General features: G+C 38.0%; 1 long non-coding RNA gene across 1 annotated transcript in view; it reads left to right on the top strand.

Moving 5' to 3' along the window:
• Positions 1 to 26,768, top strand: part of LOC134757627 (uncharacterized) — a 316,386-nt gene that overhangs the window by 152,529 nt on the left and 137,089 nt on the right. Inside the window, exon 2 of the long non-coding RNA XR_010131842.1 lies at positions 13,840 to 13,924. This is a non-coding gene — a long non-coding RNA (uncharacterized lncRNA). The remainder of the gene's footprint in view (positions 1 to 13,839; positions 13,925 to 26,768) is intronic.

Here is a 26,768-nt window from a genome sequence, read left to right as displayed (position 1 = left end):
CCCTGGAGTAAGGCCGCTTGGTGGCCTGACTCTTCTCCAACCACCCCAGCCAAACTCTGCATCTTTCCACCAGTTGATGGCCTACCAGTATGCCGGTGTGCTCCTACACCAGTACGTTCCTCTCGAAGTCCAGCTGCCTGTGCATTCTTCTGCTAATTTGCTCCTCTCAATGTCCAGCCACCTGTATGTCTGCCTGCTAGGGTCTTGGGATTTTTATAGGCACAGGATGGGGGCGTGGTGGGCCAGGGTGGTCTTGGGAAATGCAACATTTGGGCATGAAGTCAGGAGTGCCTCTCTCACCTAGGTCCATGGGCGCAGGCCTGAGGGTGGAGCCCTAGCCAGGGACCCGGATTTCTCTAGCCAGCACTTCCCTGTCCCCTTTCCATGTCGGCATGAAACATGATGTTTTGATATATGTCGTGAAAGGATTACCACAATCGAACTAATTAATATATCTGTTACTTAACATAGTTACAAGTTTTTTGTATGTTGAGATTGCCTAAGAGCAATTATTTTAGCAAATTTCATGACTGCCATACAGTATTGTTACCTTTAGTTACAATGCTGTATGGTAGATTTCCAGAGCTTATTCATCTTGTGTACCTAAACCTTTGTACTCTTTGGCCAACATCTGCTCATTTCCTCAATGCTCCTGCCCCCTGGAAACCACCATTCTTCTCTTTGCTTTTGTGAGTTGGACTTTTTTAGATTACACATGTAAGTGAGATCACGTGGTAATTGCCTTTCTGTACCTGGCTTATTTCATGTAGAATAATGTCCTCCAGGTTCATCCATGTTGTTGCAAATGGCAGGATTTTCTTTTCTTAGGCTGAACAATATTCCATTATATGTATATACCTTATTTTCTTCATTCATTCATTGATGGACCCTTAGGTTGTTTCTATAATTTGGCTATTGTGAATGGTGCTATAATAAACATGGTACTGCAGACATCTCTTTGACATACTGATTTCACTTCCTTTGGATGCATACAAGAAGTAGGATTACTGGATCATATGTTAGCTCTATTTTTAATTTTTTGAGGATGCTCCATAATATTTCCCATAATGGTTATATCAATTTACATTCCCACCAACAGTGTACAAGTGTCCTCTTTCTTTATATCTTTGCCAATTCTTGTTATATTTTGTCATTTTGATAATAGCCATTCTGGCAAGTGTCAGCTGATGTCTCAGTGTGGTTTTAATTTGCATTTTCCTGATGATTAGCACCTTTTCATATACTCATTGGCCATTTGTATATCTTTGGGAAAATGTTTATGCATCTCTTTAGCCCATTTTTAAAATCAGGTTATTTATTTATTTGCTATTTTTTTTGGCTGTTGAGTTGAGTTCCTTACATATTTTGAATATTAACCATTTATGAGATATATGGTTTGTTAATATTTTCTCCCACTTTGTACATTGCCTTTTCATTCTCTTGATTGTTTCCTTTGCTGTGCAGAAGCTTTTCAGTTTGATGCAGTCTAACTTGTCTATTTTTGCTTTTGTTGTCTATACCTTTGCTGTAATATCCAGAAAAATCCATTGCCCTAATAAATGTCAAGAAGCCCTTTCCCTATGTTTTATGGTTTCATTCACAACACTTTTGCTTATCTTTAAAATATTAGCTTGAAGAGGATAAAATTATTCATTTGTGTAGGACACTTAGTTCTCAATGTAGCTCTGCCAATAAGAAAAGGTGAGAAAAACTGAGTATGTGACATGAGGGATTTTGGAATACAGGTGGTATTTCATATTTCCTCCCAACTTGAAATCAAAATGTGAGATAAAGAACATGGAACTATTGAATTTTACTTCATGCCTAATTTAAACCAACATTACCTGATAATGATAAGTGGAGAACATTTTTCTGACTCTCATGAAATCATTTATTTAGTCATTAGGCCAATTTAGGTTTTGACCTTTGAGAAGATAGGTTATGTTATACAGCAAAATTCCAAATTTCAAAGTGATAAATAACATATTCACTTGTTCTCTTTCTTCTCCATATTTTTCTTCTTATTTGAAATAACAAATTGAAATGTTTATTTCTTGGGAGAATTTAGGCTATTTAGAAACAATAACTTGGGAGTATATATGAAGCATTTTGTTTTAATTCAAAGATTTAAGATAGTGTATACTTATCTCTGGCTATGTATACCATTTAGTTCTGCTTATTGCTAGTATAAAGAAAGAATTAGATATCTGAATAGGCCTGTAAAAGTAATGAGATTAAATTTAAATTTGATTTAAATCTGCTCCGAAAGAAATGTTCAGGCCTAGGTGACTTTATTGGTGAATTCAATATAACATCAAAATATATTTAAACAATACCACCAATTCTTCATAAAATCTTCCAAAAGTTGAAGTGGCTGGAAAATTTCCCAACTTACTCCATGAGACCAAAATTACCTTGACATCAGAACCAGAGAAAGTCATCATATGAAAAGAACACCACAGACCAATATTTCTTAAAAATGTAGATATTAAAATCTTCAACAAAATGAAATTCAACAAGCTGAATCCAGCAAAATATTAAAAACATGCATTATGACCAAATAAAAATTAATGCCAGGAATGTGAGGTTGGTTTAATATCTGAAGATCAATTAATATAATACATCATATCAGTAGAATTAAAAATAAAAACATGGTGATCTCAGTAGACACAGAAAAAGTATTAAAAATATCAACACCTCTCCATGATAAAACCACTCAAGCAGCTAGAAACAGAAGAAAACTTCTTCAGTATGATAAAGAGCATCTATGAAATCTCACAGCTAACATCATACTTAATGGTGAAAGACTGAAAAATGTCACCTGTAATCACGAACAAGGTAAGGATGTCTGCTCTCAGCACTTCTAGTCAACATTATAGTGGATGTTCAAGCCACAGCAATTAGGCAAAAAGCAAAAAAGAAAGAAAAAGAAATAAAAGGTACTTGGACTTAAAGGAAGAACTAAAACTATCTATTTAGAGATTACGTGGTCTTGCATATAGAAAATCCTAAGGAATCCACTAAATGTTATTATAACTAATGAATGAGTCTTGCAAGATTGCAGGACACAAGATAAATATGTAAAATCAATTGCATTTTTATTCACTAACAATAAATAATTCAAAAATTAAATTAAGAAAATAATCTCACAATAGCAACAACAATAATAAAATACTTTAAGCATGAGGAAAGGGAGTATAAGACTTGTACTCTGAAAACTACAAAGCATTGTTGAATGAAAATTTTAAAATCCTATGTCAATAAAAATATATCTCACATATATGGATTGGATGATGATACATCTCAAATTGATCTACAGATTCAACATAATTCCTAGCGGAATTTCAGCTTTTTTCTTTGCAAAAGTCAGAAGATTGATGTGAAATTTATTTGAAAATTCAAGAAACCCAGAATAGCCTAAACAATCTTGAAATCTGAGAACAAATGAGAAAGCCTCATGTTTCTTGATTTCCAAACTTACTACAAAGGTACAGTAATCAGGACAGTGTGCTACTTGTATAAAATTGACATACTGACATATAGGACAGTTGAATAGAATTGAGAGTCCATAAACAAATCTTCACATCCATGATTTAATTTTCTGTTTTTACAAGAGTACCAATACCTTTGAATGAGGAAAGAATAGCCTTTTCAACAAATGCTGCTGGAACAACTGAATATTCATATGCAAAATAATGAGGTTGGAAAGCAACTTCATATTACATAGAAACATTAACTGAAATTGGGTCATAAACCTAAATCTAAGAGCTAGAACTAGGAAACTCTAAAACACAGGAATAAATCTTCTTGTATCTAGGAGATATAAAGAACTATTATTACTGTTCAATAATAAAAGACAGCCCAATTTAAAAATGGGCAAAGCATCTGAACAGACATTTCTGCAAATTAGATATTACAAATGACCCTTAAAAGCATAAAAGTAAACTCAACATCATTAGCAAACTGGGAAATGCAAATCAACTCTATGTGATATCACTACATACCTACCAAAATCTCTATAATTAAAGGAAAGCTATAATAGCAAAAGTGGGATGTTTCTATCATAAGCTGCTGATAGAAATGTAAAATAGTGCAGCTACATTAGAAAACAGTCTGACGTTTCCTCAAGAGATTAAATATGGAGTTGCCTATGTAGTAACTAGTGTGGTTATATACCCAGCAATTTCATTACTAGATACATATCCAAGAGAAATAAAAACATATAGCCATATAAGAATGTATAAACAAATGTTCATAGACAAATTATTCATAAAAGACAAAAAGTGGAAACAAATCCCCACCAACTGGTGTATGGATAAACAAAATGTAGTATATCTATACCATGGAATATTATTCAGCAAGAAAAAAGATTGAGGTACTGATGCTTGCTACAGCATGGATGAACCTTGAAATCATTATGCTCGGTAAAAGAAGCCAGTCATAAAAGTCCAAATATTGTATTATTACATTTCTATAAAATGTCCCTAATGGGCAATACATAGAGACATAAAATAGGTTAGTGGTTGCCTCAGGGTGAAGGTTGTTGAGGAGAAATGGGGAGTGACTGCTAATGGGTACAGGATTGTTTGGAGGGGTGACAAAAGTGTTATAAAATTGATTATAGTGATGGTCATACAACATTGTGAATATGTTAAGAATCACTGAGTTGAACACTTTAAGTGGTAGGTTGTGTGGTATACAAATTATATCTCAATAAATCTGTTATATATAATCAATTGGCAGAACATAAGACCAGTGTGCATGTGATCTTTTTGAAAGGCAAATGACTTGTCAAAAATGTCATACATCTGCTGTGTAGCTGGCCATGAGAGAGGTCATATTACTAAATTATAAGCAACTGTTGTTCACAATAGTAATTGTTCAGTCATAGGAGAGGTGCAATTTATGTCTGTCTGCTGTACTGTGTCATATGCATGCTTTTGGGAATTGGTCGAAGGTTTTGGTTAAGGTATAGTGCATCATAATTTTTCTATTAAAATAATTGGAAGTAAGTTCATGATTAGCATTTTTGCACAGAGCTTCTTATTATCAGGTACACATTACTGCCACTAACAGGCGATGCTTGTAAATTGTCCTTAATTCCTACCAATGGTTAGTTCCATATTGTCACTCATCTCTGCAAATCTTACTGATTACTTCTGCATATCTCACATATGTATCCATTTCTTCCTATCCCTATAACTCTTGTCTTTGGCCAAGCCACCAGCATGTCTAACCAAGACTATTGTAATAGCTTCATAACCCTTCATTTATTCTTGCTGCTTTGAACACATTTCTCTCTTTCTTTCTTTCTTTCTTTCTTTCTTTCTTTCTTTCTTTCTTTCTTTCTTTTCTTTCTTTTCTTTCTTTTCTTTCTTTCTTTTCTTTCTTTTCTTTCTTTTCTTTCCTTCTTTCTTTCTTGGTGGAGTCTTGCTCTGTCACCCAGGCTGGAGTACAGTTGCACGATGTCAGCTCACTGCCACTGCAGTCTCCACCTCCTGGGTTTAAGCGATTCTCCTGTCTCAGCCTCCCGAGTAGCCGGGGTTACAGGTGCCTGCCACCATGCCTGGCTAATTTTTGTATTTTTAGTAGAGATGGGGTTTCACCACATTGGCCAGGCTAGTCTCAACCTCCTGACCTCAGGTGATCCACCTGCTTTGGCCTTCCAAAGTGCTGGGATTACAGGTGTGAGCCACTATGCTCGGCCCAAAGACATTTCTCATTGGTATTCATTATGGTCAGCAACAGTACCCTTTGTATGAGACACCCAGGTACTCAGATTGACAGTTTCCATCTGGACATGTGCTTGTATGATCACAGGAACAAGGAAAGAAGAGCATGTCACACTTCACACTGGCTCCAGAAATTTCTATCCAAGAGTAAATTATGTTATTTTCATTCACATTCCATTGGCTAAATCAAATAGTATAATCAACTTTAATAGGTTGAGGCATATAATCACCTCAAGGATTACATTAGCAGATACTACTGTGTATCATATTTTCTCTCTTTGTCTCCCTCTTTCTCTATCCCACCTTTCCCCCAATCACTGAAATAGCTGCTTCTTCACCTGATTGATCAAATATGGCTTTCTCAGGAAAGTGTTTTTTTCCTTCACAGGTTGGGGTAGTTTTGCACCTGTTAAAAGTCCACTCATCACTGTAATCATTACCTGGTTTACGCCTATTGCTGCTTCAGTGTTATAAGATTCATGAGGGCAGAATCTGTGTCTGTTGCATTCGCCACCATGTCCCTTGTGTCAAGCGCAGGACCTGGCCCTTAGAAAGTTTCATTAAATAGTCATTGAGCAGTTGAATGAATGGCTGCAGAGGTCAGAGGAACCATTGCATGTAACTTAAGCAGTAAACTTAATCAAAAACTGGCAGTTATATTACCATTGGGAGATGGAAATAACTACTGTATTTTCTAAAAAAATATACCGGGGCCTGTCAGGGGGTGGAGAGGGTAGGGAGAGCATTAGGAAAAATAGCTAATGCATGCTGGGCTTAATGCCTAGGTGATGCGTTGATAGGTGCAGCAAACCATCATGGCGCATGTTTACTTATGTAACAAACCTACACATCTTGCACATGTATCCCAGAATTAAAAACAAATTTTTTCTTAAATTTCATTATATTTTAATTTTAGGTTGAGAAGATACATGGGTATATTGTGTGATGCCAGGGTTTGGGCTTCTAATAAAATGATTCCTTTCCAATGGGAAAATTTTTGCTGCTGATGACAATGCAAAAAAGTCTGCATTTTAATACCGCTATGAGTACACACCAGTTAATTAACTTCTTTGAAAATCTACATTTATCTGTAAAATGGAAATACCATCTATGTTAGTTAGCTTAGGGTTGTTTTGAGGATCAAGGACATGTGGCTAGAATTTAATTTTAAGAAGAGCAGCTCAAAATCAGATGACTTCAAAGTTTCTTGATTATCAATTTTCCCTTTTCTCTTCATGTATCCTTCTCCGGATCTATTTTTCTGTCTTCCCTTCCTCTTCCTCTCCATAATCTTTATAGCTAATAGTTAAGGTGCTTGTTCTGTTTAAGGCACTATGCTAACCACAGTCCTTTATCTAGTTTAATCCCATGGGCTAACTACTATTACTACTCCCATTTTTAACCTCTGATAAAGAAACAATGGTTTTACTTGGTAATCCTTTATTTTTCTGGAGTTTAGCTGCCATTGTAAATTATTAATGAGAATGCACTTATTTTTTTCCTCTGTGTAGCAACAATAAATTTTTTTAATATTCTGAGATTATAGACCTACACATATGAGTTCTGTTTCTCATCACTGTAACCATTTACAGACACGGTACTGGCTGGGTTGCTACCTTGTCATATAATAGCTGTCTTGGTTTAGTTGGGTCTTGGCAAATTTAAGTTACTTTCTAAATATAATTTTCTATTTTTTTTAAATAGGAATGAATACAGCTGCCTTTAAATTTGTTTTGTGGAGATTAAATCACACTGAAAATGCCCAGCATTAGGGATACACATAGTATATTTACTTTGCATAATTATAATGTAAATATATATAATATATAAATAATTATATGTCTATTTAATATAAATATAATTACTATGCACAAATTATATTTACTTTATTTATTGTATCAGTGCATGCTAAGGAGATTGCTATTTTCATTAAACTAATATCAATGTCTTATTTATTGAAAATTACACAAGCAAAAATATTCTATTTTGAGCTGGGTTTATAGTTTCGTAACCCCTATGCCAAATTTTGACACCTTCATAGTATTCAGGGATAAGTATGAAGTTGCTTGATTAATAAATGCAAACAAAATGTATGCTGGCAATTCTTATGACACTTCTAATATATACCAATAATTTTATTAAAGATTGTTTATTAAAGATTTTAATTTATTAAAGATTTTACTTAAGTCACATAAACTTGAAAAAGCATATGACTAGTTCTTTTTTTCTGATAAAGTATTTTATTTAGGCACTTTAATTTTTAATCCAATTAATTAGAGCTCTTTTATATATTTTTAATAGTAAAACATTATGTACACAACACATAAATACATAGACATATTAGGCATACCGATAGAAGAACATCTTACAGATTCCTAAGAACTCCTGTTTCATTTTTTCCTTTCTTAGACTTGCAAACTCTTGGTAACCTGTTTCACTACCGTGGCAGTTGTCAGCTAAATAGCCTTAAATCTGCATATAAGGAAACAACTCTTAGATGAAAAATCAGATTGGAAAATTTACATCTCAAGGTACAGAGAGAAAAAGTCTCCTTGTGCTAAAAGGAGATTAAAGATGGATGCCAAATTAAACATAAAACTATAGAAACCTATCACTGGATTGTATAAGGAAACCAGTTTTATTTAGATAGGGACTACCTGTCTTTTACCTGGAACTCTGAGCTCTGGGCAGAGCCCACATTGAATCCTGGGTCTCCAAAAAGGGAAAATTATTACGAGGCTAGACCATGTGATGCTTTTATACTGCATTTAAATTTTTTTTTAAAACAAAGACACTTCTAAGTGTCTAATCTATATTCTTCCTTAAAAACCCAAGAGTAGCTTCTGCTGCAATAACTATTCTAGTCAAAAAATCAGGTAACACGATACAAAAGCAATCAGTTTAAAAGTTGAGAGGATCTTGTCTGTTTACACTCTTGGGGTTCCATTAAAAAAACCCAGAGGTTTCTCCTCCGAAGGGAGACTGAAATCTTCTCCAGAACCCCAGGCTATTAAGGAACCCCAGGGAGGAACCCCAGGCTGTTACAAATTATTTTAGGTTCCTCATGCAGCAGAGGGTGCAAGAGAAAGGAGAGACAGCAGAAGTAAATGAAGAAAACAGAATTCAGTCAACTGAGAAGAAAAAAACTTCTGCTCAAAAAAAAAAAAAGGACAGGGTCTTAGGAGAGAAAAAAACAAAAACGAAAACATGAAAGCCTTTAAAATACACACACATGCACACATACACACATACACACACACACACACATACACACACACACACACACACACATACACACACACAAATCTTGGATGTTAGCTTTTAATGAAGCTGACTTTTAACCATAGAACTCCTTAAAAGAATCGTTTTACATTTCATTACCATATTTCAGCTGGGACAAATTGCTGCTATTTTAGAAGTAGCAAGTATCAAACCAGAAAGGGCTTGATTTAGGAACCAAACCCCGGCTGTCGTGGTGAAAAAAGAAGGCAGAACGTTAGCTATGGAACTGCAGCACGGGGTGACAGCCATTGCTCTTTCAGTTTGTCCTGGCTGGCAAAAAGCTTGCCTTGTTATGTAAATAAAATCCTTTAGTAGTAAATATAAAAAATCTTTCCTTGTTTATTTTTTTTCTTTTGCTAGCCTTGCTTCTTCCCCCACCACACCACCTTTTTTGTATGTAGGTATGTAGGAATTCAGCCACTTCAGAGGCCTTGTTCCCCATAATTTGGAACCTTCCTTCGGATTTGATCAAGTTGGATAGAGTTGGTCAAACCCAATGGAAAAAGACTGAAGCAACAACAAAAACAAACAAACAACAACCAAAAAACAGCTAAGCAAAACAAACAATCGCACAACATAGGTGATTACTGAGCACTCTAATGGTAAGGAGAAATTAAGACCAGCTGGTTGTTAATCTTAACTTTAGCCAAGACAAACCCTAATTCAGTTACTTACCTAGGGTTGGGTGCTTGCTACATCCTAGAAGCAGGAAAAAACTCAAACTGTTCTTCCCTATTGGAAGCAAGCTCAAACTCCAGAAAGGAGTTACCTGCCTTCCATCATCATAGAAGCAGGAAAACTTGCCTTCTTTGTGTTGGAAGTGAGTAAACTCCAAGAAAACGGAGTTGTACAGCAAAGTAAACTTTAGATCTCAACCAGATTTTAGGAGATCAGGGAATCTTTGGAGGGGGTGCTTCCAGGCCACAACAAATTTTCCTGTTGGTTTGAGCCATAAAGATACCTCAAGCTGGTGCCAAGCTATAGGAGATTTGTCAAAGGTCAGGGGCACCTCCATTCAGAATCCCTCTGCGGTTATCAAAATGTGAACCCCAAATATCTGAGACTGGTCTCAGTTAACTTAGAAAGTTTATTTTGCCAAGGATGCACACCCGTAACACAGCCTCATGAGGTCCTGGCAACATGTGCCCAAGGTGGTTGGGGCACAGCTTAGTTTTATATGTTTTAGGGAGACATGAGACATCAATCAATGTATGTAAGATGTACCTTGGTTCTGTCCAGAAAGGCAGTATAACGCAAAGCATATAGGGGGCTTCCAGGTTACAGGTGAGAGACAAACAGTTGCATTCTTTTGAGTTTCTGATTAGCTTTTCCAAAGGAGACAATCAGATATGCATTTATCTCAGTGAGCAGAGGGATGACTGAATAGAATGGGAGGTGGGTCTTTTTTAAGCAGTTTCCAGCTTGACTTTTTCCTTTAGCTTAGTGATTTTGGGGCCCCAAGATTTATTTTCCTTTCACAAATCCCACTGGTAAAATTAAGTGCATGGACAAACCCAGAATACTATATTGCTGTAATTGTGGTGTACAATCTACTCATAAGTCTAGCATTAAATCCAAAAGACAAATTTATCAAAAACAATAATAGCTGCAGCAATCTGGGAAGAGATAGATTATATAAAAACATGTAAATTGAGACAATTAAAAGTCAAAATATGGGGGGATGGAGTTAAAGCATAGAACTTTTTCCATTTTCCTTTGTTTCTATTCTTTGTAATTTAAGATAAGTTGTCTTCTCTTTAAAATAACTTGTTATATTTGTAAGATTTTTTTGTAAGCCTCTTGGTAACCACAACACAAAAACCTATAATAGATTCACTAAAAATAAAAAGCAAAAAATTAAACCTTGTGCCGGAGAAAACCACTTAACCACAAAAGAAGACAGAACGAAAGGAAGAGAGGAGTTACAAAAAAAATGAGAAAGCTAGTGACAAAATGACAGTATTAAGTCCTTATTTATCAATAGTAATACTGAATACAAATAGATTCAATTATCTAATTATAAGGCATAGAGTGGCTGAATGGATGAAGAAACAAGACTCAACTATTTGCTGCCTAAAAGAAACCCACTTCATCTACAAAGACACACATAGACTGAAAGTGAAGGGGTAAAAAAAGATATTCCCTGCAACTGGAAACCAAAAAAAGAGCAGCAGGCGTAGTTATATTTATATCAGATCAAAGAGACTACCAACCTAAGACTGTAAAAGGAGACAAAGCAGGTCACTATATAATGATAAGGGATCAATTCAGCAAGAGGATATAACAATTATAAATATTTAGGCACCCAACACTGGAGCTCCCAATTATATAAAGAAAACATTACTATATCTAAAGGGAGAGATAGACTACGATAAATAACTTATTCAATAATTTGCATTTTTGCTTAATGAAAGGCAACTGAGGCATTAAATTTTTCATCTTTGTTCAATAAAAGAATTTAAGACCTCATGTTTTTCTCTGAAAAATAAAATCCAAAAGAAATAATATAATACAAATGATCCATTTCACTGCATGCAAAAAGAAAGAATTGGAGTAAAATACAGCATAGGCAGAATTAACCGCAAGTATCAGACCAGGAGAGTGTGTTTATGATGTGTAACAGATGGAATTAACCTGAACACCATGAAGATCCAACAAGGAGGAGGAGAACAAAGACCTAACAGGAAAATGGATCATGGTTATAAACAAGAAATATAAAGATGACAGATGTTAAACATAAGAAATGTCCAATCAACATATCAAGAGATGTCTAACTTAACTAATAATAAGAAAATAAGCATTTCTAAGTAAATAGGACAGCAGGAAGTCCTGAGTTTGGCCTCCAGGAAGAAGTGTTCAATGATGAAGACTGTAGCTGCCACACCACTGGCCACCTCCAGAGGCCATGGTGGAGTTTGTTTCTCTCCCATTCTGTTCTTAGAAATCAGACAGCTTAGTGTTGGAATTGTGTCTCTGGAGCATGTGAGAGTGTAGTTCCAAGAATTAGGCAGGAGTTAGCTTGAATTTCCACTCTGCTATTTACCAGCCTTGTGACTATGGGAGTCGGGGCCATTTCACCGGCTTAGCATCTGTCTTCCCATCTTGCAGCAATTTTTAGAATAATGATACCCCAGCTCAAAAAGCAACCCTTAGCAAATCATGTGTCTATGTGATGTGGAACATCATTGTAATACTCTATGTAGATAAAAATGTGGCTGATGAACTTGTCATCGTTTTCAATAGCTTTGATTTTCTTTTTCTTTTATTTTATTATCTATTTTACTTTAAGTTCTGGGATACATGTGCTGAACGTGCAGGTTTATTAGATAGTTATACATGTGCCACGGTAGTTTGCTGCACCTATCAACCCATCATCTAGGTTTTAAGCCCTGTATGTATTAGGTATTTGTCCTAATGCTCTCCCTCCTATTGTCCCCCGTCCCTGACAGGCCCCTGTGTGTGATGTTCCCCTCCCTGTGTCCATGTGTTCTCATTGTTCACCTCCCACACATGAGTGAGAACATGTGGTGTTTGGTTCTCTGTTCCTGTGTTAGTTTGCTGAGAATGATGGCTTCCAGCTTCATCCATGTCCCTGCAAAGAACATGAACTTATTCTTTTTTATGGCTGCATAGTATTCCATGGTATATATGTGCCACATTTTCTTTATCTAGTCTATAATTGATGGGTATTTGGGTTGGTTCCAAGTCTTTGCTATTGTAAACAGTGCTGCAATAAACATACGTGTGCATGCGTCTTTATAGTAGAATGATTTTCTAAATTAAAATTGGTTTCTGAAAAACTTGAGAAGGCTGTAGATTCAGTTTTCTCGACTTACATAGAAATTGGAATGTTGCAAATGGCCCTTAGAATCCATTTGTTCATGGAACAAGTATTGTTGCCTGCTTAGGGCAGTGGGCTGAGTACTGTGGGGAATTCATAGTTGAGTCTGGGCTGGATTTGGCCAGCTGTAGACAGAAAACTCAACACACAACACAAGGCATTCATTGCAAGTGCCAATTGAGAGCTGCTCAAAATCTGCACATCATCCAGACTCCTGATACCTGAAGATTCCTGTTTTCCAAACCACAAAAATATGTAGGAACAGCTAATTTTATTATTTATGCTACTACCATATATTATCACTAAATTGTTTTTTTGTCTCTTCAATTAAAATTCAAACTAAATTTCAAATGTATTTTTATACAATTTTTCAAGGTAAAATTAACAACTTTTGGGCTGAATGGATTTACCTTTTTATTTTTAATAAAGGAGTAGGTTTATAGAGTTGAAAAAATTCAAGATTTTTTCTTTTTTATCAAGATGCTCTTATTGTCCTCACAGATGGAAGACAACTATAAATTTACAGTATGTGTGGGCTTACTGAGTCTAAAAATGTTGTGCCATTATTTATATCTTACTGTAAGAAAGACCTTGTCTGGGAAAGAGAAAAACAACCTTAGGCTGTCAAACTTGGTTGATGTAATTATTATCTAAAAAAAAAAAAAAAAAAAGACTAAGGTTTTCTTCTAACTAAAACATAAATATGAGTTTATTATTCCACACTTTCAGTATCTTGGAGTCCCTGAGCATGGTTTATGGTGTGTGGAAAAATTTGGCATTTAGTTATCTTATTGTCACTAAGCATGCCAGGTACTTATTCCTCTGAACTCAAGGTCTATGCATGGAGGTAATAAAAAGCACAACCAAGCTTGTCTTGTTGTACTTTCTGGGAGACAAATCCCCCTTGTCCTTGGTTGTGAAAATGATTTATACTCTGCACAGTTATTTTCAATGCATTAGTTTTTTTCTCTTGTTTCCAAGCAGAGGGCAGAAGAAAATGGAAAACAAAGACAAACAAACCAAAGAAGGAGGATGAAGTAGAAGCCATTCATTCTTTCCATGAACATTGGTGAGTGCCTCATGTGCCAGAGCTTATTTAAAGCACCCAACATGCAAAGATCAATCAATATGACACAGTCCTTATCCTCAAGAAGGTCAGAGTATGAAGGAATCTATTATTATTTTGGCCAATGACAAAGAATGGTTAATGTCAGCTGAGTCATTTTGCCTATGTGGCTGCTTAGTGCCTCTACTATGATGGATGCTCTCATGGGATATGAAGATGATCATACTTTGTGTCTACCCACTTGTATGTCCTTCCACATGCCTCTACCCAGACTTCCTTGTGCCCATCATCCAATCTTCTACATTCTTTGTTTCTAATTAGTTGGTCAGGCCATTCATAACTGCCCATAGGTCTATACCCTCTGGTCACTTTTTTCTCTACACACAGTGGATGGCTAGGTGTATTGCTCAAAGCCCTGCCCATTAGAAAGCTTTTCCTTTCCACTGTCTTTCAAGGCCACACTTGAGAGAGGCTGCAGCAAGCTGCCACCTACTCTTGGCTTACACCTTCATACTGAGCCCATCCGCTCATACTGAGCTGATCCACCCATGATACCAGCTAGGGTTGTCATCCTCCTTCTGCTGCTTCTACGGCATCTTCAGCAAATCCACACGCATGGGATAAGCACCTGGTCTTCTGGGGAAAATGTTAGTGTGTTTTGGGTTGTATATGAGATAGTTTTATCACGTTAGTCTAAAGCATGATGCTGTTATTTTCTTTATTTGAAAATTAGTTATGGTTTAGAGAGATTGTATGAGTGGTAATTTGGCAAGGGGTGGACTGTGGTGGATTTGAAGGTGTTGCTGTGGCTTGACTAAAAAATATTTCCCAGAGTTCTCTTCCCAGTACATTCCCAGTTATTATGGGCCACAAGAGGCCTTGTTGTTTGAGATTTGGAGGTTGGGAGTGAAGCAGAAGTCATTTTGTTATTTATGTCAAGAAAGTGCAGTCCCTTGTGTAACACAGACATGTTCTGTAGCACACACATGTGCATGAATACATCCATGTGTATACATGCGCGCGCTCGCATGCACACACACACACACACACACACACACACACACACACACACAGATGTTGCTGCTTATCTGCCAGCTCAGCTCATTGCTGTGGGAAAAGCAGCCAGGGCTGCTGCTGCTTTTTGTGTTCATTCTTGCTGAGCTCATCTGCTTTTTGACTGATACATTCGTTTCCTCTTGCTGCCGTTACAAATTACTACAAATAGCATAATTTGTTATTTTACAGTTCTGGAGATCAGAAATCCAACACAGGCCTCCTGGGCTCAAATCAAGGCTCCAGCCTGGCTGCATTCCTTTATGGAGGCTCTCAGGGTGAATCAATTTCCTTCTTTCTGGCTTCTCAAAGCTGCCTGCGTCTCTTGGTGTGTGTTGCCTGCCTCCACTCTCAAAGCCATCAATGACATCACATCTCTCCCTGGTCAGGACTGGGAAAGCTTCTCCGTTTATAAGGACCATGTGATTACACTGAGCCCATTATAAAGTGACTGGTTTACTCTCATTACTTCCTTTCCAAGCTCACCAGGACTATTTTATAGTTTAGACTAATCTAGTCCATCTTCATGAGAGATGAAATATCTCAATTTCTATGAAGTGTATTAATGAAAGTACACCTCCAAAATTCTGAGAGATGTTTTTTCTCATAGTGGGCTAGAGCTAGGAAAATTGGTGCTAAAGCTTATGAAGGTGAAATCCAGTACCATAGTGGTCCCATTTTTATGTCTGCCTGAATGAGAATAGCTGTTTTGAGTGAAAAGTTATGACAAAAGAAAAGCTATTGGTTCAAATCTCTGAGTATTTCAGGGTTTTTGCAATACATTAAAAATAATTACCTAATGTGGCAAAATAAGAAAAAAAGCATTTGTGTTTAGTAAAACATTCATTCTCATAAGAAACACTGACATTAAAATGTAAGGAGAATAAAAAATTTAGTTAGGATATTTTTGAAATTTCTGGCTGTCTCCTTTTCCTGACAGGCTCTTCATAGCAGACAGTAAAACAATTTCGACTGGAAAGACTTGGATAAGATGACTTCCTTATCAACCCTTTCTACTTTCCATTATTTTAAAGTTAATTACCTTAAAATACCAATAATTCTTCCACAATTGCCCAGATGAAAGCCAACCCTACTGGTATGTTCAATCCTGCAGGTGGTAGTGTGAATCTGAAATGTTCTCTGGCAGGGAGGAAGCATCAGAAAGTTTTGCCACCACACTTACCGCTACATGATAATAGGAGGGTGTGAAATCAGGAAAGAAGAATAGATGCATTTTGATATTTGGGTTTCTATGGTATTTGGAAAAGTCCCTCTTTTTCGATTTGGCTTGTACCTGATCTTAATGGATCCCCATGTTTTGGGGTACATCAGGTTGCTAATAAGTCTCTTCTTCCAGCAGAAATTTTGCACCCTTCCGTAAAAATCTACTACCTGTCACACAGTACTTATCATGTGCCAAGAATGGCTATGAGTGTTTTATGTGGAATAAGTTATTTAAATAAACCTCAGGCACTAACACCATTTTACACATGAAGCACACGTCTAAACAATTTGTTGATCAAAACTGCTCCAAAGAATACACATCGGGTTCTCATCTTAACGGGTTTGATTTCCCTTCTTCGTGGAAAGCAGGCAGAGGAGTCTTCCATATTTGTTTTGCAGTCGTTTCTTACACATTCGGTGAGTCAGCTGCCTCAGGAGAGGTGTCCCATGTTGCTGTAAGTGTTTACATTATATGAAAAAAAAATGGCCCAGAAATGTAAACGGTTTTGCTTAGGCAGGCCATTTCAGAAATTGTATTAGTTATTTATTGGCTTGCCAATATTCATCTTTAAATAAGAGATTCTGCTCTTCAATGAAGGAGCCATTTCAAAAATTGAATTAGTCGTTGTGGTAGTAATATTGGATTGGTGAGGGTAACCATTACATTTCCAGGCAAAAAAAAAAAAAAGATTATCGGGAAATAAAAACCAAGAGGAGAATATTGATCATCTAGCGACTCCACTGAAACAGAGTCATAGGCAGGTTGTCAGGTCTGGTTTTCTGCCCAATGCTTTCCTTCCTTCTAATTCTAACTGAGGAGGAAGAACAATTCTGACTGCCTGTAAATTCACTCAAGACCTACCGTGGCGGGGGTGGGGGGAGAAGAGGCTGCTTATGTGTTAAGGCAAAACTTGGGGAGTAAATCTATATCCTGTGCTTGTCCCAGGCCAAACTTCTTTAAAGATTATGAGAATAAACTGCTGGTTCTTAGAAAGGAGTGAAAGAAGGTAATGGGGAAAGTCTTTGCTCCCAATTAGTGGGATGAGTGAGACATTGCAAATCAGAACTCAATTAAGAAGCCAGAGTTGAAACAAGGGAACCAAACTCTTGGATTTTTAAAACTGTCCCTCATTAAACATGGAGTCAACATTGAGTCTAAAAAGTGTAGTATAAAGAAGTCTGAATGCATAATCATGCTTCCTGAGCCATTGTGAACCATTTTCTGTTTCTAAAGTGGGCTGGGGCACACTTGTTGCCGGTGATGCAGGCATCTCTACACCAATTCTCCGGTGAAGTCAAGAAATAACACATAGTTTACTCATTTTAATCAATGCATATCTGGCACAATAAAGAGGAGGATTGGGCCCTTTTTAATTAGAGGAAAAGCTGGAAGATTTTAATTGAGAATACAGGAGCCAAGGATATATCACCTCTGCTACTTAAGAGCTGTAATTGCTCATCTCTTAGACCACCTGCTGCTTGCAGAGTGCCAGTCTACTTAATTTAACACAAAGTAATTTAGGATGCTGTTTCTATTGCTAACTAGAGACAGAAACTACCTTCATAATTAAGCTCGCTTTACTTCCTAAGAATCCCTTTTTAATAAATCCAATTTGGGGGGCAATACACTTCCCTCTTCTTGCCTCCATCCTTCTCACATTATATTCTTTACCTTGATATCTTTTTTAAATCAGTGTATTCCTTCATATTCCCTAAATATAAGTAGGACATAGACTGATTAGGTTTCCCTGTGATGCTATAATTATATGAACCATCTATACACTTGTTTATTCCACAGAACTTTTCAGAATGCCCATTATGGGCCAGGAATGAGGATATATTGGGACAGAAAAGTCCTTAAGCAGGTATTAGTGGTGGAAAGAGAAAGAAACCACCCATCAGAGCTCAGGATTTGGATGCTGCAATGAAGGTCATGGCCAGTGCATTGAAGCTCCCCCAGTATGGGGAGGTGGGAAAGGGCTTCCTCAAGAGGCTGCTTTAATGTAGCCTTGGGGGAAATTGGGATTCATTGGGCAGAGTAGCTGGGGAAGAGTCCTTTGGTCCAAGGAAGTAGGAATGTCCTGAGCTAAGACAGGAGGGCAGGAGAGGGCACACCTCATCCAGGAGACTGCAGATAGTTTTGTGTCACGGGGCAACCTGTAACTGTCAAGGATGGGAACAGTAATTGGGGACGGGTCAGGAGAGGTCGTCATCAGTAGCTTCATGGATGCACTCATTCTGTGGAAACAATGAAATCTCATTGAAGGAATTTATATAGGTTTTGTTTTGATAAAATCACATTGGCACCAATGTGGAAGATGAACTAAATGAAAGGTGGGGTCGAGGCTACAGGAAGTTAGGGACCAGCAAAGACCCCCAAGCAAGGTCTTAGTTGCTCATATAGAGGAACGATGCAGAAGATAAGTCTGTCTTGACCCTGGTGAATCCTCAGGGCAGCAGAGAGACAATGGCTTAGAGAGGGAGAGTGAGCAGTTGGGAGAGAATTGACTGAGGGGTGATGAGAGAGAAGGGAGTGGTCCCAGGACTCTTAGGTATTGGCCTGAGTTGTGCCAAGATAATTCCTTATAGGAAGAGGGTTAGGAGAGGGGTGCATTCTGTTTGGTTAAAAAGATTTGGGATGAGTAGAAAGTTTCAAAGGCCTGGGCATTTAAGCAAAGTTCCAGGTGGCAAGCAAAAGCCCGGGGCCTGGCGAGCTTCACGTGTGAGGCTATTCCATGATGGAGAAGAGGGGAAGCTGCTGAGATGATGGCCGCATGCTGAGCCGGGCCACGGGAGAGGCCACTTCTGAAGAGTTCCAAAGCAGTGTTTTCAGATCAAAGATTTTTAAACTGGGGTTAAAGAAAATAAAGCATTCAAAAATAAAGTGTCCCAAACAACAGAGGCATGCTACGACACTGAGTGCCATTGCAGACGAGCTTCTGAGAAAAACCTGAACAGAGAACGTGCCAGTACTGTGATGAGGTGGGACACTTCCGTGGCCAAGTTCATGCAGGTAGAGCCCACTGAGGGCAGCAAACTGAGCTGTAGGCACGCTGGTATCGTAGGTATTTGCTCTCTTTGCTTTGCTTTGAACTACAGTTGACCCTTGAACAACACAGGTTTGAACTATGTGGATTCACTTATGTGGATTTTTTAACCAAATGCAGATTGAAAATACAGTGTTCCTGGGATGTGAAACCCATATATACAGAGAACTGAGCTGCTTATGTCAGATTCTGTGGGGCCGATGGCAGGACTTGAGTCTTTACAGTTTTTGGTATACGCAGGGGTCCTTTAACGAAGCCCCATGGTTGCCGAGGGACAACTGTAATTATAATTTCAGAAAATGAGTATCTATGAAGTGTCTGTGCTGCTCTTTGTTGTATTTTATTGTAGCAATCCTATTTTGCTGTTATAACTCGTGCACTAAACAAGCAATTGTAACTGATGCCAATGCTGGGAGGCGGGTGGATTATGGAAGGCTGAGCTACTAAAACAAAGAGAAAACCACTGGTTTTGGAGTCAGACCAAGCTTGGCTTAGATTTCTACTGTAGTATAAGGCTACTGTGTGATCTTGGTTTCATTTCTTAGCCTCTTTGAGACTCAGCTTCCCTGCGTACAAAATAGGGATAACAGTAGTATTATAGCAGGACAAGCTGCAGACAAAACTCCTCAAACACTGAGTTAAAGAAGGAAGGAGTTTATTTGGCCGGGGGCATCGGCGAGACTCCTGTCTCAAGAGCCGAGCTCCCCAGTGAGCAATTCCTGTCCCTTTTAAGGGCTCACACCTCTAAGGGGGTGCGTGTGAGAGGGTCGTGATCGAATGAGCCAGCAGGGGTTATGCTACTGGGGGCTGCATGCACCGGTAATTAGATCGGAACAAAACAGGATAGGGATTTTCACAGTGCTTTTCTATACAATGTCTGTCATCAATAGATAACATAACCTAGTAGGTCAGGGGTCGATCTTTAACTACCAGGCCCCGGGTGTGGCGCCGGGCTGTCTGCTTGTGGATTTCATTTCTGCCTTTTAGTTTTTGCTTTTTCTTTCTTTGGAGGCAGAAATTGGGCATAAGACAGTATGAGGGGTGGTCTCCTCCCTTACTACTGTGTAGGATACTGTATGAAAAATAGCCTGTGGAGTGCCTGTGTTTTGTTAACGCTTTTCTGCAGCAAGGAGTGACCTGCGCTATTGCTCTTGCTCTGTTCCCTTCCTAGCCTTTCTGCAGTCAACAGCCAGAATCATTTCACTCCACCCGTGCGGCCCTCAATGACTTCCACTTGCATGTGATAGTGAGATCCCACACTAGGGTTTACGAAAGATCTGCCGCATCACTATTTCCTTGTGTGTTTTATTTCCGAGGATAGGGAACTCTGCTGCTGGGTCCTAGCTCAGGGCTGGAGTTCTGGATGATGTTTCTGCTTCTCACCTGGTCCAGATATCCCACCGAGATCTTATTTAAAAAATTGTAAACATGTGTGTCTCTATAATATTGACAACATAATTCGCAGATTATTGAACTCACACTTAAGCGGGCAATTATAACTAACTCAAAATATTCAGAAAGGCAGCTGCAAAGATGACTTTGTTTCCTGTGGCTGCTGTCACAAAGCACCACAAACTTGGTGGCTTAAAATAACAGAGATTTCTTCTCTTACAGTTCTAGAGGCAAGAAGTCTGAAACTGGTATCAGTAGTTCAAAACCAAGGTGTTGGCCAGGATGCACTTGCTCTGGAATCTCTGGGGAAGGATCCCCTGCTGGCCTCCATCAGCTTCCGGTGGCTGCCAGCATTCCTTCGCTTATGGTCACGCCACTCCAGTCTCTCTTCTGTGGTCACATGGCTTCTTCCTCTTCTACATGGGTATACATTTTCCCTCTGCCTCCCTCTTATAAGGATATATAGGATTGCATTGAAAGTCCCTTGGATAATTCAGTATAGTCTCCCCATCTGAAGATACGTAACTTAATTACGTCTGCAGAATCCCTTATCACTGTATGAGGTGACATTCACAGGGTTCTGGGATAAGGATGTTTATATCTTTTGGGAGACTTGTTTGGCCTACCATATGACCTCTGATCGCATCTGTTATGAGCACTCATGACCCCTTCACATGCAGCTCTGAGTCATCTGCTCAGGCCTCCCTCTTCTCTCCCTTGCCTGGTTGTGTGTTTGTGTTTCTAACAATTTTCTCTGTATGTTTCCTTCATTCTGTGGGTCAGAGTTGTATTGTAACTATACTTACAGAGAACAGGTCACAGATGCAGTCACTGAATTCAGGCTTTACGTGAAGCTCCACCAGCAGTTTCTCTTGCTCTGCGTGTTTCTCTCTGTAATTCTATAGACCCTGCAATTGCTCTTTCCCTTGTGCACTTCTAAAAGCCTCCTTCCTGGGTCCATGCTTGTTTCTGGGGGCCCCTATAGGCACCAACAAGTCCTTACAGACTTTGGCAAGAGGCAACTGATTTAGTGATGGACTAGCTATAGTATCTAGATAGATGTGACTATCTGAAGAACAAATTTGGAAGGCCATTTGGTTCTCACCATTCATCCTTAGCAGATCAGGGATATGAAAGGATGTGGATCCATAAATTGTGAAAATCAAGAAAAAATTCAATAGGCACTTCCGTCTCTTTGTTCCTGAGCTAAAATCATACATTCTGTCATAGCCAAGTTTGTCTCCACAAACCTTATGCTTTAAAAGAATTGGTCTCCTAGCATAGTAAACTCTATTCATAGTAAACTTGTTCGTATTTATACACTTGTGAGAATATTGATGTAATATTTCTGTTTCCACTTTCTTTCACCACATGACAAGGATTGCTGAGTGGCTACAAATCTCCATTCTATTGTGAGCATTTTACAGTAATTTGCAAACGAGCATGTGAGTTTTACTCATGCCAACACTATCAGTTTGCAAATGTTTTTTAATATTTAAGGGAAAGCCTCCTTGCTGAGGTCCAATATCTCCTAATCCTAAATCCAGGAACAGTCATGAACCCTGCTCTGTGTTTCCTTCCTTCCTTCCTTCCTTCGTTCCTTCCTTCCTTCTTTCTTTCTTTTTTTTTTTTTTTGGACAGAGACTCGCTCTGTCACCCAGGCTGGAGTCCAGTGGCATGATCTTGGCTCACTGCAATGTTCACCTCCTGGGTTGAAGCAAATCTCCTGCCTCAGCCTCCTGAATAGCTGAGATTACAGGCAAATGCCATCACCCCTGGCTGATTTTTGTGTTTTTAGTAGAGACGGGGTTTCACCATGTTGGCCAGGCTAGTCTCAAACTCCTGACCTCAAGTGATCCACCCCGCTCGGCCTCCCCAAAGTGCTGGGATTACAGGCGTGAGCCATCACATCCAGCCAACATGCACCTTTTCTATTGCTTGTCTTGCTTGATTCTTGCTACTCTTGGGAAAAGGCAACTGCCTCCAAATGAAAAATATGAGAAAGGATATCAAGTTAATAAAAGCAAGTAGATAGATTCCTGGATCAATGCTATGGTGCCATATGTGTACAGCTTCATCTCTTCAAAAAGAAGCTGTTTCTGATTTAACCTACTACATAGGGTTCTAGGTAGGGCTAATAAATTGCTCCAGAAATTAGGTATGGTTTCCGTGATTTGCTCAAATCTCTCAAAAATTAGGACATTACCACGGATTTTTAGATTTCATGAGGTCCACAGTTTGGTCCATAAATTCTATATACTTTTCCAGTCTTCAATAGTTATATACATTTTTGGATTATTTTGACAATAAAAGAAGTGAGTAACACTTTGAAGAATAACATTTGTTTTTGTTCAGTGCAGATTTCTTAGATATTGACAAGAAGAAAAAAACTATCAGAGAAAAATCCAGATTCTTACCAGTAGTTCCCACCCTTCAGAGAGAGGCAGAGCATGATAGAGAAGGACAGTCAGTCAGTGTTTGAAGGACAGTATCCGTGCAATTACATCAACCTCCCATCTAGACTTTGACTTTTCTGAAATATGGAGATGGCGCTAAAATCAGATAGGGTTTTTGTACAGCATGTTTAAGTATTGGGACACTTATGACTATTTTGTTGAGTTTTCTCATATTTTAATAACCTTTAAATTATAAAAATCATATTCACTGTAGACAAAGTGAAAACTTTAGATGAATATTTTAAAAACCCTCAAATCACTCATAATTTTTCCACTTAATGCCAACCACAGTACATATATAGATTGTTAAACCTTCAGCTTTGACTGTGTTTAGAGTTTTATCTTCCCCTTGGTATATACCACATTTTCAACAAACTGGAAAGTGTGACACAATCACCTGATCTATGCGTGTAATGATATGTTTGACCTGGCAAATGGTCAAACCTTTCTCCTGTGGCCATCAACGTTGTGGCTGATTTTCACAGCTATTTTGCCCTGTTATTTTTCTGAGATTTATTTCACTAGCACTTAGGGAGGCCTTTGATTTTCAAGGACATGCACTGACAGGTTGTTTATCCCCAAGAGACTTTCATGTCCTAAGGGGAAAAAAACGTCCTGAGAATTTCAAACTTACAATAAGTAAAGAAAAAGAAAAAACTTTGCAGCTATCATACCTTCTTAAGAATAAAATTTTGGATCAAAGGGTATTATCAATAACACTCAAAAGCATTCTGGGCACACATTTTTAAATAAAATTTTATAATTATTTCCTTAGATACTATTAATATGAATTTTTTTAAAAAACTCTGAAACTTTCAGTTTAATCGTAGACTCCAACAGAGCTGTGAGTTAATTTTACTTCCAGCCACATGGGAAAGGAAGAACATGCCTTTAAGTGTCTTTTGTAGCTTCACAGAGATAACTCAAAAAGTATTTGACCCTTCTGGAAAACAGAGGTGTCAATTTACAGTTTATAATCAGGACACTTATGTGAGAGTTTCAGGCTTTGGAATTATTGGTCATGCTTCACAGGATGCAACAAAAATGTTTGAGGTCTTCGTGTCCCTGATTCACAAGACACTCAAGGACAATTGTCACATGTGCAACAGAACAACATTCTACATTTTATCATAAGCCTTCACATTGGGCAAGAGAACGAGGACTCAACTTTTCATACGTGTTTTCAATTTTTCTTAGTTTATCGAACCAGAATATGTCAGAGAACAATATTAGCTTTTTTCAAGCTGTAGGAAAAAGGGAAATTTTTTGCCTCCTTATTTTTCTGAGATTTTTTTCACTAGCACTTAGGGAGGCCTTCAATTTTTAAGGAGATGCACTGATATGTCATTATTTATCCCTAAGAGAGTTTCGTGTCCTGAGGGGGAATAAAAGTCCTAAGACATTCAACCTTACAGTATGTAAAGAAAAAAAAATAATTTGCAGCTTTCATACCTTCTTAAAAATAAAATTTTTGGTCTACTGCCATACCACTTTGAACGTGCTTGATCTTGGAAGCTAAGCAGGGTCAGACCTGGTTAGGACTTGGTATGGGAGACCACATGGGAATACCAGGTGTTGCAGGGTTGATATAAAATCTAAAATTTTAAAATAAAAAAAAATATTTCTGATCAAAGGGTATGGAATCTGTTTAAAGCCTTTGCTTAAAAGGCCAAATTATCTTCTAGAATAATTACATCAACTTACATTTCCTTCAGCAGTGTGTGTGTTTCCATTTCATTGCATCTTGGTTTTTATAAAAATCTTTTAAACATCTGGATTTGTTTTTAGCACATTAGTGCTGCATATTTCTGCAAATGCATCAGTTCTATCTGAGCTGATATAGAGAAGCAGAGAAACACATTTTAGTTAAAATCCTAAGTTCTTTTTGACTTTGAAAGACATTGGATAGTGGGTTCCAGATTCCATTTGGCTTGGGTCACTGTGAGAGTTGGTTTCTATTGAGCAAAAACAAGATGTGAAAGTTGGTAGAATTATTGTAGAAAAAAATAATCTAATATGACAACTTTGTATTATAAATTGGGCAGGAAAAAAAAGCCCCAAGGACATTACTCTTGCAGTTGATGCGCTTGGTAACAGGAGTCTGCGAAACTCTCCAGAGCTGCCCTCCCTGAGCCCCCTCGGCCATCGTCACCAGGCATGTATTGGCCAGAATGTGCCACATCACTCATGTCTGGCACAATTGTGAAAGTCAGTTTATTTGATTTGCTCTCCCCTAGTGATGAGGGCAGGTTCTACACCTCTGCCATCACTGGACAAGGTACCCGGGACAGCCATCAAGTTGTCCAGCTGTTCCTGACAGCTCCTGCCATCCTGCCAAGACTAATATTTGACAATATCCAAACGGGGTGTGGAAAAGTAAACTAGGCTTCCAGCAGGGCACTGTAAATCTCCAACTCTCTGGCCCCTGAGAGGGACTTTACTGCTCATAGACGTCAACAGGAGAAATACATGTTTTGAAGGAGAGTCAAGCAATTCATTTAAATAAATTTAAATGAAAAATAACAACATAATTGAGGAGAATTGAATGCCACTTTCTCCCTATTGTATGGCACCTTTGCCCTAGCTATTCTGTCTTCAAGGGAAAATTACACAATCTGCACCAAAACTTAATCTTCATAAAAAGAGGGAGCATTTTTGCAGGAAATGTGCTAATTGGAAAAGTTACGTAAATGTCTGCTTGTGTTAGATTATTATTCCCAAGTCTATCAGAAAAAAAAGGTATTACAGTAATAGGGGAAAAAATCCCCTTTTTCAAAAAGAATATTTGTGTGTTAGCAGACACTGCACTATCGTGGTTATTTATGTGAAGTAATTTTAAGGAGTGAACACTTGAAGTATTGGTTGGACTCAATTTTAGTGCATTGAGACACATACCCACCAAACAATAAAACCGGTACTTAACAGTTATAATAATGATGTCAACAATGAATCTGGCTCCTGTTGATATCTGCAAAGCCAAAGGTAATGAAGAAAACAAATGAAAGGTTACATTATTATTGCTGTTAGTTTCATCAGCTTTGGAATTTCAGTTGCTGAGAAACTCCTTTAGAAACAGCATAGATTAGAACTTTGCTGCCATGTTTTCTCTGTTCTGGACAATGAGGAAGGCCTGTTTCAACTTACAGATGCACACGGAGTCTGTAGTTGTATGCACCCTTCAGCTCCTTGAGGCCAGTGGGTGCAACCTTACAGCCAGAATACTCCCCAAGGTGTTCCTCCAATGAATAAAATTCCTTTCCTTAAATATGTCAGAAGGGACACAGAAATGTGAATGCCCTAGTATGTTCACTTCCTCCAGACCACAATATTGTATGCCTCAAGAGGAAATTAATGTGCACATTTCTAAAGACTTCCAACTTTTTTCATTTGGACATTCCACTGCTTTTGTTTGCCAGAAAAAAAAATGTCACTGAGCTTCCGTGACTATTTAATAAGAACCAATTTATTTTTAACTTGATTTTTTTCTGCCTGGAAAACAGGTTTATATACCTTTCATGTTTCCATCTCTCCTTCCTAAGTACACATATTCATGCAGGTGTCCAAAGCCAATCTGCCAATCTTTCAACTACATATGTTCTGTGAAACTGACAGGTCAAGTAATTATCTTTAGAAAAATGATGTTTAAGGCTAATAGTGGTGTTATCAAAACTTTCC

Source organism: Gorilla gorilla, chromosome 19 (genome assembly GCF_029281585.2).
Source record: "Gorilla gorilla gorilla isolate KB3781 chromosome 19, NHGRI_mGorGor1-v2.1_pri, whole genome shotgun sequence".
Classification (NCBI taxonomy): domain Eukaryota; kingdom Metazoa; phylum Chordata; class Mammalia; order Primates; family Hominidae; genus Gorilla; species Gorilla gorilla.
Note: the sequence above shows the minus strand (reverse complement) of the source record. Positions and strands in the feature narration are given on the sequence as shown.